Source organism: Cupressus sempervirens, chromosome 4 (genome assembly GCF_028749045.1).
Source record: "Cupressus sempervirens isolate cs-2001-9-10 chromosome 4, ASM2874904v1, whole genome shotgun sequence".
Taxonomy (NCBI): domain Eukaryota; kingdom Viridiplantae; phylum Streptophyta; class Pinopsida; order Cupressales; family Cupressaceae; genus Cupressus; species Cupressus sempervirens.
In genome coordinates this window covers 345183441-345201379 of record NC_143121.1, presented here as the reverse complement: position 1 = coordinate 345201379, position 17939 = coordinate 345183441, and the positions used below count along the sequence as shown (strand labels likewise).

Below are 17939 nucleotides of genomic sequence, written 5' to 3'. Positions count from 1 at the left end.
TTGTTGAAGTACTAATCATACAGAGTTGTTCTTTTAAATCAATATTTAATATTTGATTTTTGAGCTTTAAAATTCTCATGTATTATTATTTATCAATGCATAGAAGCTAAATTGGTGTTGCATGCTTTCTCCCATTTAATAATTTGATTTATTTTAATCTATTCTGATGCTTCTTTTAACAAGTGCCACGAAGTGGCTAGTATTTGCCTAATAGTATATTATAGTTTTAATATAAATTAATTTAGTAAAAAATATTAGAATAAATTTACAAATAATAATTAAAATTAAAATTATTAATCTATATATTTATTTTTTAAAATATTATATTTTAAAAATATTGATTATTTAACATAATATATATAATTATAATTTAAACTTACCAAAGATTAAAATTTAAAAAAAAATATTTATACATATTATTTTATTTATAATATAGTGAACTAACTATTTATTAAAAGAATTGAATGTCAAAGTAAAATTGTATTAAGTTTAAAGTTAATTTTAGAATTGTTTTAATATAATTTAAAATGTTCAAAATAATTTGACTAGAGAAAAATATAAAATGTGTTTGTGTACAATAACATGTCTTCTTATTTTATATATATATATATATATATATATATATATATATATATATATATATATATATATATATATATATATTTAAATGATATGTTCTAAAAATGATATTGGCTCATTCCCTAAAATTCATGTATAAGATGTTAAATCTATTAGTCAATTATTGCTAAGATTTTGATCATTTAATAATATAAAAAACTGGCATGTTAACTTTAGGATATTTTTCAAAAAACAAAAAAACAAAATAATAATCTGAATAGTAATTGGTGGAAATAAAGTTTTTTAATAATGAGTTAAGAGAAACTCATTACAATAGTATGTAGCCTTTGGACAAATACTAATAAAGATGGAGACTATAAATTTAAATAAAATGTCAAAATTATTTTTATGCATCCAAAGACCTATATATTAGGATCACTATAGAAGGTTTAGAAGGGAACTATGGTATTACACCTAACAAAATTATATGAGATTTGCAAACATGTTTTCTTAATAAATGTTTACTATTTTTTATTTTTTTGCTCGGTAAACGACCGAAGCCTTGATTAATTTTATTAGATTGAAAACAAATTTACATATAGTTCCCCCGTTCTGACGGGCACAGGTAGGAAAGAACGGGGAAAGAAAACCTCCTGTCTTGCCCGGGACCTTAGTCCTATATCATACATTCATAAAAGGGGCATACCCCAGTAATTACATCAATCTAGATTACACCAGTTTAAATGTCTATCCGATGAGGTTCCAAATTGGCGATAAGAAAACTTGCAACTGATCTAAATTCACCACCATCAACATATGTTAGGAGTTAAAGATATCACTCCTATGGGCTTATTATTGCAACTACAAAAATGAGCACCTAATAAAATTATCTATAACTTAAAATTACTACAAGAACACACGTATTTTGTGCATAAATCTTAAAATTAAAGGTCCATATGTATTTTCAACTATTTCAGTGTATAAATTTCATCATTTCATTGAAAATTACTACGATAAAATAATCAAATGGTTATGGATAGGGCTGGTTGAAGATAAAGAACACAGAGATCCAAAGAAGGCAACGAGTTCAATGTGGAGTAGAAATATTGAAGTTACTGACATACAAAAACAATTGAAAGCAACGAAGATGAAACGGAGATAAATATAACAGTTAATAGAATGTAGAAAATTGAGAGGACTGGAGTTGATCTTGAAATGCAGACAAATCCAGTAGATAAGAGAACAAAAATTGAAAAGTAGAAAATTGAAAGCAGTGAAGGTTAAATGCAAATAGACTCAATCAGAAGGCAGAAAATTGAAGACTCTGAATTCAACAGGCACCAGGCTGAAGGAATATGAACCTGAATTTGAAATGTCCAAACGTCCAGACTTGGTACAAAACCCAGCAAGGGAATGAAAGCCTCCTAATCTATGCATGGGATTACATGGTAAAACAAAAGTTGAAACATTACCTAAGTGCTGGAATGGCAAAATATCACCTTACAGGATATATATATATATATATATATATATATATATCTTTGTGGGTTTTGTACTTGTGTAATTTATGTTTTACAGATGCTCTTTACCTCTGGAGGCAGTTGAATATACAGTAAATAAACTTCAGTAATTGAGAAACTATAAGAGGATCGCACACCTTTAAGTTGAGGATGCCTGGAGGGAGCAGCTGCCCAAAATTGTGCACCTCAAGAAAGATGGTGACCAAGTCCTCTGCTGTAATCTATTAAGCACAACGTAACAGAACATTGTAAGAAATGTTTGCATGCCAGAGCTCTTCTCATCAGACGATGCCCTCAAAATGGTGGTGCCTAGTTTCTTAAATGGCGAAGGAGTAAATGAAGTAGCCTTCAATAGCACATCCAGAGCCATGGAATGGTCTCTGAGTAAGAAATGATTTATGAAGAGGTGAAGAAAGCGTCAAGAAGAGGCTCATGTGAAGTGCTATATTTAGGGAATTTGGGGAAACTGTGCTATTGTGAAAGAGACACTAGGCAAGGAGCAGTGTAACAGGGGGCACCCCTTTCTCAAAGTATCCATCTGTCATGTTGTAACCATTTTGCTGTTGGTATGGGTATTTAATTTCTATTGAATTTTAATTTTTGAATGTTATTTTTGAGTATGTAATATGTTACTATGTTGAATGTTGGATGGTTCTAGTTCAAGTTATAATTTTGCTATGTTCAAATAATTTAATTTAGTATGTTCTATTGAAATATTATTCCATAATAACTAGCATTTCAAGTTCTAATGTATAGTATACAACATCTCTCTCTACTCCATTCTCCCCCTATCACTGTCCCCAAAATGAAACCAATTTTCCCTGCATCCCGAAAACTCATCCCACTGTCCTGATACACCCCAGTACTGATATTACACTGAAAAGGAGTCAATTGTTATCAACTTTGAAGGTGTTCATGTTTGATCTACATTTCTACAATGAACTTGACCCGAGAGATCCCTAGGCTGATGACTTGCAGGATCAAAGCATTTATGGAATTTGTTAACAGGGGCTCAAAAGAATTTCTTAGCCGGTCTTGATTGGAAGGATTGGGGAGAAAGACACTGCTAGGGTTTCACACCACCTAAAGAGGCCAAGCTAAAGTTCCAAGTCAAAGCTGAGGAACAAAAGGATTACATATCCTATTAAGTTATCATGTCTTTGAAAACCAAATTGCATTTATAGAAAATACTACACGAAAATCAAAATTTATTTCGTAATCAGTAAAATTGATAAATGTGTTCCTCAACAAAGCCCATTAGAGTTGGACACCATCACTCTAAAACACTATGATTATATCATTTCTCTCTATGCACTGTCGTTTCATCTATATTGCTACGCTTTGTCCAAGTGTTATAAGTTGGATTCCAAAATCAAACATAAGCCTTTCAGTCTGTAAAATATTATAAATCCATTACAAATGTATAATGTATCCGAAGTTCTATGAGTATAGTTCTCTAAGATGGCTTCACCAGATTTCTGTAACTTAAGAAGACTTATTGTACGGTGCTATGGAAGGGGGCTTGTTGGAAAATTCAGTGGGTGCTGATAGGATATTTTAGGGTTATTTCAATATAGATAGATGTCCTCTCAAATTTCTAGTTTAGTTTATGCTTAATACTTCAAATCTCTAAAATTAGTTTATGCATAATACTTTAAAGCTCCAAAATTATACCAAATGGTACTCTTATGAATTGCATTATTTAGCATGTTGAGTAATAAAAAAATAAAGAGTAATATTTTCCCCCTCCCCTCCCCCTATTTTTTCCCTCTCACACTCTCTACTTTCCTTTCCTCCCCATTGCCCCATTCTCCACTCCCCTTCACCCTTTTCTTCATTTCCACTCTCACTCCCTCCTCTTCCACATTCCACACTCTCCCCTTGCCCATCTCTCTCTATCCCACTCCTCCCCCTCCCTCTCCCTCCCTTATTTTCCCTCGATCTCTCTTCCCTTCTCCATGTCACTCACCATCTCCCCTTTGTCCCCATTCTCACTCCCCCTATTTTTTTCCCTCTCACACTCTCCCTTCCCCCTTGCTCCATTCCACAGCCCCCCCCACCTCCCGCCCTTTTCTTTATTTCCACTCTCCCTCCTTCCCCCTGCTCTTTTCTCCATATCCACTCCCCCTTGCCATTCTCTCTCTATCCCACTCCTCCCTCCCTCATTTTCCCTTGATCTCTCTCCCCTTCTCCATGTCCTCATCTCCCCTTTGTCCCCTCCCCTCCCCTCCCCACTTTTCTCCATTTCCACTCTCCCTCCCTCCCCTTGCCCCACTCTCTATCCCCCTCCCTCCCTCACTTTCCCTTGTTGTCTCTCCCCATCTCCATGTCATCATCTCCCCTTTGTCCCTTTTGCTCCCCCCCTTTTTACCTTGTCACACCCTCCACTCTCCCTCCCCCTTGCCCCACTCCCCCCACCCTTTTCTCGATTTCCACTCCCCCTCTCTCCCCCTTGCCACTCTTTCTCTCTCCCACTCCTCCTCCCTCCCTCATTTTCCCTCGATCTCTCTCCCCTTCTCCATGTCCCCATCTCCCCTTTGTCCCCTCCCTTCCCCTCCCCCCCTTTCCCCATTTCCACTCTCCCTCCCTCCCTCCCCTTGCCCCACTCTTCCCCCACCCTCGCTCTCTCGCTCTCTCTCTCTCTCTCTCTCTCTCTCTCTCTCTCTCTTCTTCCTTTTGTCCCACCCCCTACCCCCCAGTCCTCTCCCTCCCTCATTTTCCCTCGGTCTCTCTCCCATTCTCCATGTCCCCATCTCCCATTTGTCCCCTCCCCTCCCCCCTTTTTCCCCCCTCACACTTTCCACTCTCCCTCCCTTTCCCTTTCCCTCCCCTTGCCCCACTCTTCGCCCACCCTCCCTCACCTTCCATCTCTCTCTCTCTCTCCCCATCTCCCATTTCCCCCCTCCCCTCCCCCCCTTTCTCCATTTCCACTCTCCCTCCCTCCCCTTGTTGCTCTCTCTATCCCCGTCCCTCCCTCACTTTTCCTTGTTGTCTCTCCCCTTCTCCATGTCACAATCTTCCCTTCATCCCTTTCCCTCCCTCCCCCCCCCCCCCCCCCCTTTTTCCTCAACACCCTCCACTCTCCCTCCCACTCCCCTCACCCTTTTCTCAATTTCCACAATGCCTTTCTCTCTATCCCACTTCTCCTCCCTTCCTCATTCTCCTTTGATCTCTCTTCCCTTCTCCATGTCCCCGTCTCCCCTTTGTCCCCTCCCCTCCCCCTTTTCTCCATTTCCACTCTCCCTCCCTCCCTGACTTTCCCTTGTTGTCTCTCCCCTTCTCCATGTCACCATCTCCCCTTTGTTCCTTTCACTCCCCCCTTTTTACCCTCTCACACCCTCCACTCTCCCTCCCCCTTGCCCCACTGATCCCCCTGCCTTTTTCTCAATTTCCACTCCCCCTCCCTCCCCTTTGCCACTCTCTCTCTATCCCACTCCTCCTCCCTCCCTCATTTCCCCTCGATCTCTCTCCCCTTCTCCATGTCCCCATCTCCTCTTTGTCCCCTCCCCTCCCCTCCCCCCTTTTCTCCATTTCCACTCTCCCTCACTCCCCTTGCCCCACTCTTCTCCCACCCTCCTTCACTTTTTGTCTCTCTCTCTCTTTCTCCACCATCTCCCTTTTGTCCCCCCCCCCCTCCCCCACTCCTCTACCTCCCTCATTTCCCCTCGATCTCTCTCGCCTTCTCCATGTCCCCATCTCCCCTTTGTCCCCTCCCCTCCCCTCCCCCCTTTTCTCCATTTCCACTCTCCCTCCCTCCCCTTGCCCCACTCTTCTCCCACCCTCCTTCACTTTTTGTCTCTCTCTCTCTCTCTCTCCACCATCTCCCTTTTGTCCCCCCCCCCCCCCAATCCCCCACTCCTCTCCCTTCCTCATTTTCCCTCGGTCTCTCTTCCATTCTTCATGTCCCCATCTCCCATTTGTCCCCCTCACACTTTCCACTCTCCCTCCCTTTCCCTTTCCCTCCCTCACTTTGCCTTGTTGTCTCTCCCCTTCTCCATGTCACAATTTGCCCCTTGTCCCTTTCCCTCCCCCCACCTTTTTCCCTCAACACCCTCCATTCTCCCTCCCTGTTGCCCCATTCCCCACTCACCCTGCCATTTCCTCGATTTCCACTCCGCCTCCCTCTCCCTTGCCACTTTCGCTCTATCCCACTCCTCCTTCCTCCCTCATTTTCCCCTAGTCTCTCTCCCCTTCTCCATGTCTTCATCTCCCCTTTGTCCCCTCCCCCCTTTTCTCCATTTCCACTCTCCCTCCACTCCCCCTCCCCTTTTCTCGATTTCCACTTCCCCTCCATCCCCCTTGCCACACTCTCTCTCTATCCCACTCCTCCTCCCCCCTCCCCATTTTAGTCTCCACCCTCTTCTCCATGTCCCCATCTCCCCTTTTTCCCCACCTCCCCTTTTCTCAATTTCCACTCCCCCTCCATCCCCCTTGACACTCTCTCTCTATCCTCCTCCTCCCTCCCTCATTTTCTCTTGGTCTCTCCCCCCTTCTCCATGTCCACATCTCTCCTTTGTCCCCTCCCTTCCCCCCCTTTTCTCCCTTGCCACTTTCTCTCTATACCACTCCTCTTGCCTCCCTCATTTTCCCCCTGTCCCTCTCCCCTTCTCCATGTCTTCATCTCCCCTTGCCTCTCTCTCTCTCTCTCTCTCTCCCTTCTTCATGTCCCCATGTCCCCTTTGTCCCCTCTCCTCCCCCCTTTTCTCCATTTCCACTCTCCCTCCACTCCCCTCCCTATCCCTTGCCACTTTCTCTCTATCCCACTCCTCCTCCCTCCTTCATTTTCCCCCAATCTCTCTCCCCTTCTCCATGTCTTCATCTCCCCTTTGTCACCTCCCCCCTTTTCTTCATTTCCACTCTTCCTCCACTCCCCCTCCCCTTTTCTCGATTTCCACTTACCCTCCATCCCCCTTGCCACACACTCTCTCTATCCCACTCCTCCTCCCCCCTCCCTCATTTCGGTCTCCCCCACTTCTCCCATTTGTCCTCCCCCTCCCCTTTTCTCGATTTCCACTCCCCCTCCATCCCCCTTGCCATTCTCTCTCTATCCTCCTCTTCCCTCCCTCATTTTCCCTTGGTCTTTCTCCCCTTCTCCATGTCCCTATCTCCCCTTTTTCCCCTCCCTTCCCCCCCTTTTCTCCATTTCCACTCTCCTTCCCTCCCCTTGCCCCACTCTTCTTCCACCCTCCCTCACTTTCCGTCTCTCTCTCCCCTTCTCCATGTCACCATTTCCCCTTTGTCCTTTCCCACTACTCCCCCTCCCTCCCTTACTTTCCCTTGCTCTTTCTCCCCTTCTCAATGTTACCATCTCACCTTCTCTCTCTCTCTCTCTCTCTCTCTCTCTCTCTCTCTCTCTCTCCTCCCTACCCTCCCCCTTTTCCTTTCCCTCTCCCACTGCTTCCCCTCCCTCCGTTACTTTCCCCTGCTCTCTCTCCCCTTCTCCATGTCACCATCTCCCCTTTGTTCCCCGACCTTCTCTCTCTCTCTCTCTCAATTGTCCCCCTTGTTCTCTCATCCTCTTTAATGTTCTACCTAATCTTGTCCCCCTTGTCCTCCCCTTCCTCCCTCTTCTCTCTTGTACTTTCTCTCTCCCCTATTCTCCCTCTCACAATGCTCTCCCTACCATTGTCCCCTTGTACTCCACCTTCTCTCCTCTCTTGTACTCTCTCTCTCTACTCTCTCTCCCCCTTGCCCCCTCTCCCCTCCTCGCCATCTTCTTACCTCGACCCTCCCTCCACTCTTCTCTCCCCCTCTTGTGCACTAAGATATTTATACCTATCTTAGCTCTAAATATAGTAGTTGTACTAAATGAATACATAAATTTATTGTAAACATTTCATAACTATAATTAATATAAAATATATAAATTTCTTTTGGAGGGATAAAAATACCTCTCTACAAACTCTTAAATGATAGCACTCTTTAACTTTGTTCTTTTGTATAATGAAATGAACCCTGCACATTTCATATGATAATCATCATATGAATATTTTTCTATATTGACTTCAAACTTTAAGAAACTATATATAGAAGGTTAATTTTTTCTATATTGACTTCAAAATTCTCACTCCTTAGCATAAGTAAGGAAACCACACATCAAATGACCGAACAACGCTTGGGCTGTGGAACACCTACCAAATTGCACTGTCAAATTCCAAGTTATCAGTTTCAAAGCAATTAATACAGAAAACCAAAATCGTTCCTGACTCTTTCAAATTCATTTAATTTTACCATACCAATGTATTCATTGGAAATTAAAAAGAGACAACTGGAGTTTTCATCTCAATCAAATTTGTACATTCACAAAGCTGTTACTAATTTTAACAGTTAAGTTGCAGATTAAATCGCCATACAAAGGCTCTTGTCATTAGACAATACCCTTCAATGGTACATCTCATCAGACAATGCACTCAAAATGATGGCAAAGAAATACAATGTTATAATTCTTGGAAAGAAGCTATGCACTCTTAATTTAAACGATGCTTGACATCACTGGAAGGAACAAAAAATGGCGGTTGAAGATAAAGAACATAAAGATACAAAGAAGGCAATGAGTTCAATGTGGAGGAGTAGAAATGTTGAAGTTAATGACATACAAAAACAATTGAATGCAACGGAGATGAAATGGAGACAAATATAACAGTTCATAGCATGTAGAAAACTGAGAGTACTGGAGTTGATCTTGAAATGCAGACAAATCCAATAGATAAAAAAACAAAATTTGAAATGCAGAAAATTGAAAGCAATCAAGGTTAAATGCAAATTAGACTCTGTGAATAATCAGAAGGCAGAAAATTGAAGACCATGAACCTGAAACACTAAAAATACAAGCTGGAATGGGGTATGAATTCAACATGAACCTGAATTTGAAACGTCCAAACTTCCAAAGGCACCAAAACATATAATCTCATAAATATTGAGACAGACTTGGTACAAAACCGAGCAAGGGAATCGAACCCTCCTAATCTAAGCACGGGATTACATGGTAAAACAAAATTTGAAACATTACCTAAGTGCTCGAATGGCAAAATATCACGTTACAGGATATATATATCTTTATGGGTTTCGTTATACAGATGCTCTTTACCTCTGGAGGCATTTGAATATCCACTCCACTCAAATTAGTAAATTACCAAACATTTTACAATACAGTAAATAAACTTTAGCGATTGAGACACTATAAGAGAATCGCACACCTTTAAGTTGAGGATGCTTGCAGGAAGCAGCTGCCCAAAATTGTACACCTCCAGAGACACAACATTTTAAGAAATGTTTGCATGCCAGAGCTCTTCTCATCAGACGATGCCCTCAAAATGATGATGCCGAGTTTCTTAAATTTCGAAGGAGTAAATGAAGAAATAGCCTTCAATAGCACATCCAGAGCCATGGAATGGTCTCTGAGTAAGAAATGATTTATGAAGAGGTGAAAAAAGCGTCGAGAGGAGGCTGATGTGAAGTGCTATATTTAGGGAATTTGGGGAAACTATGCTATTGTGAAAGAGACATTAGGAAAGGAGCAGTGTATTAGAGGCACCCCTTCTCTCAAACTTCAAAGTATCTATCTGTCATGTAACCATGTTGCCATTGGTATGGGTATTTGAATTTCTATTGAATTTTAATTTTTGAATGCAATTTTTGGGTATGTAATATGTTAGTATGTTGATGTTGGAGTTAATGTTCGAATGGTAGTCAATAATAATTGTTGCACATGTGGCAAGCCTTGTTGAGCTGCTGGCAAGACAAGTTTAGTTTAGGATTGAGTCAAAGAGTTTTAATTTGAATCAAGTTCTTATTGTAGATGTGTTGAGTTAGGTGTCCATAAGTTTTAGTTAGTGTCAAGTTTATGTGTGTTGTGTCAATCATTAAGTAGTTTGTTGTCAATCTAATTAGCAATCATTTAAGAATGTTGTTGAGTCAAGCTATAGTATAAATTCGCATCTATTATTCAATAAAATTACAAGCTGAAAGTTCTTTCTTCTCTTCTTTTTTACTTCTTTTCTATTTTCCAATAGTTGAATGTCGGATGGTTCTAGTTCAAGTTGCAATTTTGCTATGTTTAAGTAATTTAATTTAGTATGCTCTATCGAAACATTATTCCATAACTAGCATTTCAAGTTCTATATGTATACTCTACAACACTACTCTCTACTCCATCCCCCCTATCGTCATCCCCAAAATGAGGCCCATTTTCCCCGCATCCCGAAAATTTTCCCGCTGTCCGATACACCCAGTACTGATATTACACTGAAAAGGAGTCACTTGCTATAAACTTTGAAGGAGTCCATGCTTGATCTACATTTCTACAATGGCCTTGACCCGAGAGATCCCTAGCTAGGCTGATGACTTGCAGGATCAAAGCATTTATGGAATTTGTTCACAGGGGCTCAAAAGAATATCTGAGCTGGTCTTGATTGCGAGGATTGGGGAAAAAGGCACTACTAGGGTTTCACACCACCTAAAGAGGCCAAGCTAAAGTTCCAAGTCAAAGCTGAGGGACAAAAGGATTACATATCCTATTAAGTTATCAAGTCTTTGTAAACCAAATTGCATTTATGGAAAATACTACACGAATTTTGTAATCAGTAAAATTGATAAATATTTTCCTCAACAAAGCCGATTAGAGTTGGACACCATCACTCTAAAACACTATGATTATATAATTTCTCCCTATGCACTGTCGTTTCATATTGCTACCCTTTGTCCAAGTGTTATAAGTTGGATTCCAAAATCAAAGATAGCCTCCCTCCTCTTCAGTCTGTAAACTATTATCAATCCATTACAAATGAATAATGTATCCGAAGTTCTATGAGTATAGTTCTCTAAGATGTCTTCACCAGATTTCTGTAACTTAAGAAGACTTATTGTAAGGTGCTATAGAGGGGAATTGTTGAAAAATTTAGTGGGTGCTGATAAGATGTTTTGGGATTATTTTAATATAGATGTCCTCTCAAATTTCTAGTTTAGTTTATGCTTAATACTTTAAAGCTCCTAAATTATATCAGATGTTGCTCTTATGAATTGCATTATTTAGCATATTGAGTAATAAAAAAAAAACTAGTAATAATTGAAAAATTTGAGATGATTGACACGTGACAGACAGAAGTCTAAGTTGGTAGGACAATTTCTAACTCCCCACCTTTTTGACCCACATAAGTTTGCATACTAAAAAGTAGAGACTACTATCTTTTAAGAAAAGATTTTAATTAATCTTGTAGCATTTTATTTTTGTTCCTTCCATGTGACCTCATGGTTCTTAAAGTTAGATCCTAAAGCCCCTCCATAAGACTGCACCCTTAAGATCCCAGAGTTACGTAATAGCCTCCCTCCTTTTCAGTTTGTAAAAATCAGTTTATAACAGAGGAGACTGCAGGAACAAAACCCACATAATTGCAGATGTTGATGTTACTCAGATCTCCATAAGTTCCCCCACCTTTAGTCTCCAAAAGAGCACATTATTTTAAGCATCATCTTCTATAGAATCCAATTATAGATCTCTCAATATTTTGTTCAGCCTCTTAAGAAGCTATCCTCCTTAGGTGATGATCAGAGACCAGGGATCCCATTGATAAGCATTCAAACATTTTATATTGCATGTTTTTGTGCTGTAGTACTAATAAGCATTCAAGAATTCAATAGAGGAGATAATTGAAAAGTGATATGTAGGCAAGCAACTTTAATACTAATGAGTAATGTTCAGGAATTCAATAGAGGAGATAATTGAAAAGTGATATGTAGGCAAGCAACTTTAATAAAAATGAGCAATGGACTATGGATTCACAGTCAAAACTCCACCGACAAAGTGAATAAGAAAAGAAAACCAACTCTCTCATTATCATTCTAGTTATATTCCCTTCAACCACTCACTTGCATATCATTCTGGTTTTATTCTCTTCAACCACTCCCTTGCTCCCTTGCAATGTGTTGCATGTACCAAGAGGTTTTCCCCATCCTCATACCTACTCATTACCCTTCTCATTGAGCCTCTTCCCACATTCACTTTTCAACATTGAGCTTCCACTCAGCACCATATCAGGACAGTTGAGTACAAGGATATGGTTATGGCCCCATCACATCAATCTTTCAGGTTTGACTGAGCTCTACCCATTCATCCAACCATGAAAGAAGTGTTCAGTAGGACTAGTCACTTCTATGACATCACTATCAGGATTTAACTGCGTAGTTTTGAGTCAAATTTATTGACCCATGTTTCATGAGTAGTCATACTCATAGTTTGATTTACCATAGAAATTATCTCCTCCTTATCACTAGTCACTCCAATTACCTCTGGAATCAGTTCTTTCAAGATTATATAGCTAATAAATTAATTGATTCACTCTACCTGCCAGTTCATTTCAAAAGAAAGTCCATGTTTAGTATTTTTTAATATACACTAATGACCTTGATGAGTTTAGCAGTTTAGACTTGTGAGATGACTTGAAGGAACAAGAAACATATAGGGAGGAAGAATAACAACCCCTTTACAGATCCATTAATACGATGAAAACACTCTCCCACCCCGGTCCGGAGTATAAAATTTTAACATATATAAGGTAAATGAGAATCAATTTAAGTCTTGATGATGACCTAAATACTACAATACCTTTCAATAATGGATCTTTTTTAACTTTATATTGCTAAACCAAATGTCATTGTAGACTGTGTGTCACTTACTGAAGTGTTTCTCTGATTATTTTATTCATTAAAAATGCCTATCCACACTTCCTATCCCTCTTGAGATAGACCATTATGAATCTAAGACTCGAGTCTGCTTGAATACGTTCCCCTATGAGTGTCTTCTCCTGATCATACGTGGATGAAATTTAAGGGATAGTGTTGTCAAAATGTTTTTGGATTCTTCTTCTATTCTGAACTCAATTTTAGCTTAGTTTTTGATGGAATTCATTAGGGAACAAGATGCTCTTTGACCTAATATTATATACCATGTTCAATTTGTTTTTTAGTCATTGGATTTCTATCTCATGAAAAAGTTCTATGGTACGGCAAATCTTAGAAGCTAACTGAGCTTTGCCAACTAAACTGCACTATGACTGTTGTAAGATGATTCAATTCAGTCATTTCTTAGGACAGTTTATTTTATGTCATGTTAGGCAACACTTTATGGGATCCTTTTGCAGAAATAATTTTATTCTGTGGGACCTAATCCATGAAACTAATGAAGCTTCTAAAATAGAAAATGATACTGGAGAATAATTCTTCTCAGCTAAAGGTCACTAAAGAAGGTGGGCTCAAAAATTTGATGATACATAGGGAAAACCTCACACAATCAATTATAAAAATAAACTACACAAGTATTCCTTTTCAGCTTGGCGGATCTTGGTTAAAGTTATGGGTCCCTGTTTAAGTGGAGTGGGGTGAGCTTGGACATGTGATAAATCTAACTTCTTCTGCGGTATGAGATCATGTGAATTTGAGAAGTCCTTCTATCTGAAATGTGAATTCAAAGAGATAAGGATAGACATGAATTAACATTCAAAAGTGATGCATGTGCCAACCCTTTTCTAACTGAAACTGGATCAACTAGGTGACTGAGAAACATCTTTTCTTAAAAAAATAGATTAGCCATCTTCGCCCTTTAATGTGCAATCAATTACCAAAGCACACAGATCAGACCGTGCAGAGGCAGATGTAAAGAATATGCCTCAACAGAATATTGGATGCCAAATTAAAAATAGTTTCTAATCTTGCAAATTTTGTAGATATAGATTTCTTGCAGAGATCCTCTTCCAAGCAGTGTCTATAAATCGAAGTTAACAAAAATGAATTGGATAAAATATAACAAACTAAATCTGCAGAGTCGGTGGACAAGGGAGTAAAGCTTAAATAATTCACACCAGCTCCAAGATTTTGCATAAACAGACCAGTCCATAACATGGAACAAGTATGAACATAAGTATGAACTGGGGAGGAATGCATGTCCTGGCAGGGTTTTACACTATGAATTGGGGACGAAGTCAGACAATGGTAGGGTTTTATACCCTGTAGAGAGGCTTATTGATAAGCTAAAGGTGAGGGAAACAAATATTACATATTATATGCTAATGAATTTGTCTAATAAATTTGTATATCTGTTAACAGGGGCTGAAAACATACCCCTTGTTACCACTTATAATGACTCCATACTCTTAACCAGCCCGGCCCAGCTAATCAATGGAATGCTTAAATTGCATCATCCACAAATATACAGTCTTCGTAACTAAAATATCTTTTATAGACTATAGTCTTTGTTAATAACACGAAAGCTAATACATTGGTATGACAAGGACTTGAAGTGAAGAAATCTCCTAGTAGGACCTTTCTATATGTTTGGAAGCAGTTTCCATCTCAATAAGTTGTTGTGCTCACCACATGTGATTAAGCATTTCAGCTTCTGCTTCGCTCAGTGATGGCAACTCCCTCCCAGACCACATTCCGTTAATCATCGAGAAATCCAGCCTCGTCGTGGCTTTCCAAGTGTTAGAAGAAGGCTCAACTTGTCTCTTTCTCGTAGTCACAATCTCTTTCTTGAAGCCGTACTCATTCTGCCCATTTTGCTCTGCTTTTTCCTCGTGATTAGTTGTTGCTACCATCTTTCTCTTCGGAGAAGGTCAGCTCAAATTCTCTCTAATGTTGGACCGCTTCATTGAATCTCACTGTGTTGAATGATCATCATCAATAGACTCAGTAGATTCACTCTCCTCAGACGAATCATCCTCTTCTCCCCCATCATCATCATCATCATTGTCTCGCTCCTTCTCACTTCTCTCATCTTCAGAGATATGAGCAATCTCCTCCTCCTCCTCCTCCCTCTTCTTCTTAGTCTTCATCACATCCACATTTTGCTGCCCTACCCCTTCTCCCTTTTCCTTGTGCTCCTTTCGAGCCATGTTCACCTCTTCTCCTTCTCTTCTTCGCTCCAAAACAATTAACTTATTATTATTATTATTCTTCTTCTTCCCAGCTCCTGCATCAACAGCTCCCTCACTCGCTTTCTCTGTACCAACCAACTCCTTGTCGTCTTCCTTATCTCCCCATATTTGGTGGGAGAAGCGCGCTTTCTTAAACCCTACACAACCTAAATCCTTAATCTTATCCGTGGTCATTCTAAATCTATTCCAGAGACCCCTATACTTGGTATACAACTGCTCGTTACTGCGAGGAAGATTACTTGGTATAAAAACTTTATCTCTTCGTCTCTATGCAAACCTTTGTTCATTATGTTCCATGGACATTCTGTCAGACATCTTAGTGGATATCATGCCTATGGAGTTCAATGCGGCTGCTTTTATGGAGACTTCACCTCAAACCTCAGGTCATGCAATGATTTCTTTGTGATCCTTCCTTTGGGTCAGACAAAAATGGATTTAAAGCCCTCGCTTTAGCCTTTTAATGACATGGACATTTGGTTAGACAATTGGCATGAGTTTTCTATGTATTCCATTTTCCTTGAGCCTAGGCCTGAACCAAAGTGCAAACTCTATTCTTTGATTGGCCGCATGTGAAAGTCACTTTGCTAGATCGAAAACCCTTCTACAACACATGCTTAGTGCATTGAAGATGTGGTGACTGAGCATCTTTCAAGTACATGCTTTCTCTTTCCACAGATGTGCAAGACACATGTATATTAAAAGGTGTGTCTATTACATAGAGTGCCGATGACATACACCTTTTATTGGCCATGTCTATTACATAGAGTGCCAATGCCTCTTTCTTTATCAGGTGGCTCTATATGTCAAATACAACGAAGTTTCTTGCAACCGTATCGAGCCTCTTTGAAAGCTTTAACCTTCTTCATCACTTCCCAGGGCTTACCATTAATATCTTTAAAGCACTTGTTGGTCTTCATGATGTTCTCGACATGTTAACGTAATGTGTCGCTTTGATATTTGAGATTGCTGCGAGGTGAATTGAGTTGTTTCTTACTTCTTGAGCCTATTATCCTTGTGGCTTTAAATAGATAGTATAGGGTAACAGGCTCGAGAAGTAAGGAATGACTCAATTCACCTCGTGGCAATCTCAAATATCAAAGCGACACATTATGTTAACATGCCGAGAACATCATGAAGACCACCAAGTGCTTTAAAGATATTAATGGTAAGCCCTGGGAAGTCATGAAGAAGGTTAAAACTTTCGAAGAGGCTCGATACGGTTGCAAGAAACCTCATCGTATTTGACATATAGAGCCACCTGATAAAGAAAGAGGCATCAAGACTCTATGTAATAGACATGGCCAATAAAAGGTGTGTCATCCGCACTCTATGAAATAGACACACCTTTTAATATACATGTGCCTTGCACATCTGCGGAAAGAGAAAACATGTACTTGAAAGATGCTCAGTTACCACATCTTCAATGCACTAAGCATGTGTTGTAGAAGGGTCTTCGATCTAGCAAAGTGACTTTCACATGCGGCCAATCAGAGAATAGAGTTTGCGCTTTAGTTCAGGCCTAGGTTCAAGGAAAATGAAATACATAGAAAACTCATGCCAATTGTCTAACCAAATGTCCATGTCATTAAAAGGCTAAAGCGAGGGCTTTAAATCCATTTTTGTCTGACCCAAAGGAAGGATCACAAAGAAATCATTGCATGACCTGAGGTTTGAGGTGAAGTCTCCATAAAAGCAGACGCATTGAACTCCATAGGCATGATATCCACCAAGATGTCTGACAGAATGTCCATGGAACATAATGAGCAAAGGTTTGCATAGAGACGGAGAGATAAAGTTTTTATACCAAGTAATCTTCCTCACAGTAACGAGCAGCTGTATACCAAGTATAGGGGTCTCCGAAATAGATTTAGAGTGACCACGGATAAGATTAAAGATTTAGGTTGTGTAGGGTTTAAGAATGCGCGCTTCTCTCACCAAATATGGGGAGATAAGGAAGACGACAAGGAGTTGGTTGGTACAGAGAAAGTGAGTGAGGGAGCTGCTGATGCAGGAGCTGGGAAGAAGAATAATAATAATAATAATAAGTTAATTGTTCTGGAGCGAAGAAGAGAAGGAGAAGAGGTGAACATGGCTCGGAAGGAGCACAAGGAAAAGGGAGAAGGGGTAGGGCAGCAAAATGTGGATGTGATGAAGACTAAGAAGAAGAGGGAGGAGGAGGAGGAGGAGATTGCTCATATCTCTGAAGATGAGAGAAGTGAGGGGAAAGGGAAGGAGAAGGAGCGAGACGACGACGACGACGATGATGATGATGATGATGGGGGAGAAGGGGATGATTCGTTTGAGGAAAGTGAATCTACTGAGTCTACTGATGATGATCATTCAGCACAGCGAGGTTTAATGAAGCGGTCCAATGTTAGAGAGAATTTGAGCTGACCTTCTCCGAAGGGAAAGATGGTAGCAACAACTAATCACGAGGAAAAAGCAGAGCAGAATAGGCAGAATGAGTACGGCTTCAAGAAAGAGATTGTGATTACGAGAAAGAGACAAGTTGAGCCTTCTTCTAACACTTGGAGAGCCACGATGGGGCTTGATTTTTCGATGATTAACGGAATGTGGTCTTGGAGGGAATTGCCATCGCTGAGCAAAGCAGAAGCTGAAATGCTTGATCACAAGTGGCAAGCACAACAGCTTATTAAGATAGAAGCTGCTTCTTTGTTAAAAAAAGGTATGGAAAATAATGTTGGTGCAGGTTTTATTTGTGTTTCAAAGACAATCTTCACCTGGAGGCAATGAAATATCCACTCTGCCTAGATCGGTAAATTTCCAAACATTTTTCTTAGCTGCCAATACAGAGGTTGCCCAAATCTCGGGTTATGGAAGGGTAGAATCTAATTGTCTTGTCAAATTGCCATCAAAGACAGTGAAATAAACAGAATTTTGTAATTGAGAAAACAAAATGTGATACAAAACTATA

General features: G+C 40.0%; 1 long non-coding RNA gene across 1 annotated transcript in view; it reads right to left on the bottom strand.

Annotated features, from left to right (window-relative positions):
- Nucleotides 1-1063: 1063 nt before the first annotated feature.
- LOC149561446 (uncharacterized) overlaps nt 1064-17939 on the bottom strand; it is a 17365-nt gene continuing 489 nt past the window's right edge. The window contains exon 3 of the long non-coding RNA XR_016363437.1: nt 1064-1352. This is a non-coding gene — a long non-coding RNA (uncharacterized LOC149561446). The remainder of the gene's footprint in view (nt 1353-17939) is intronic.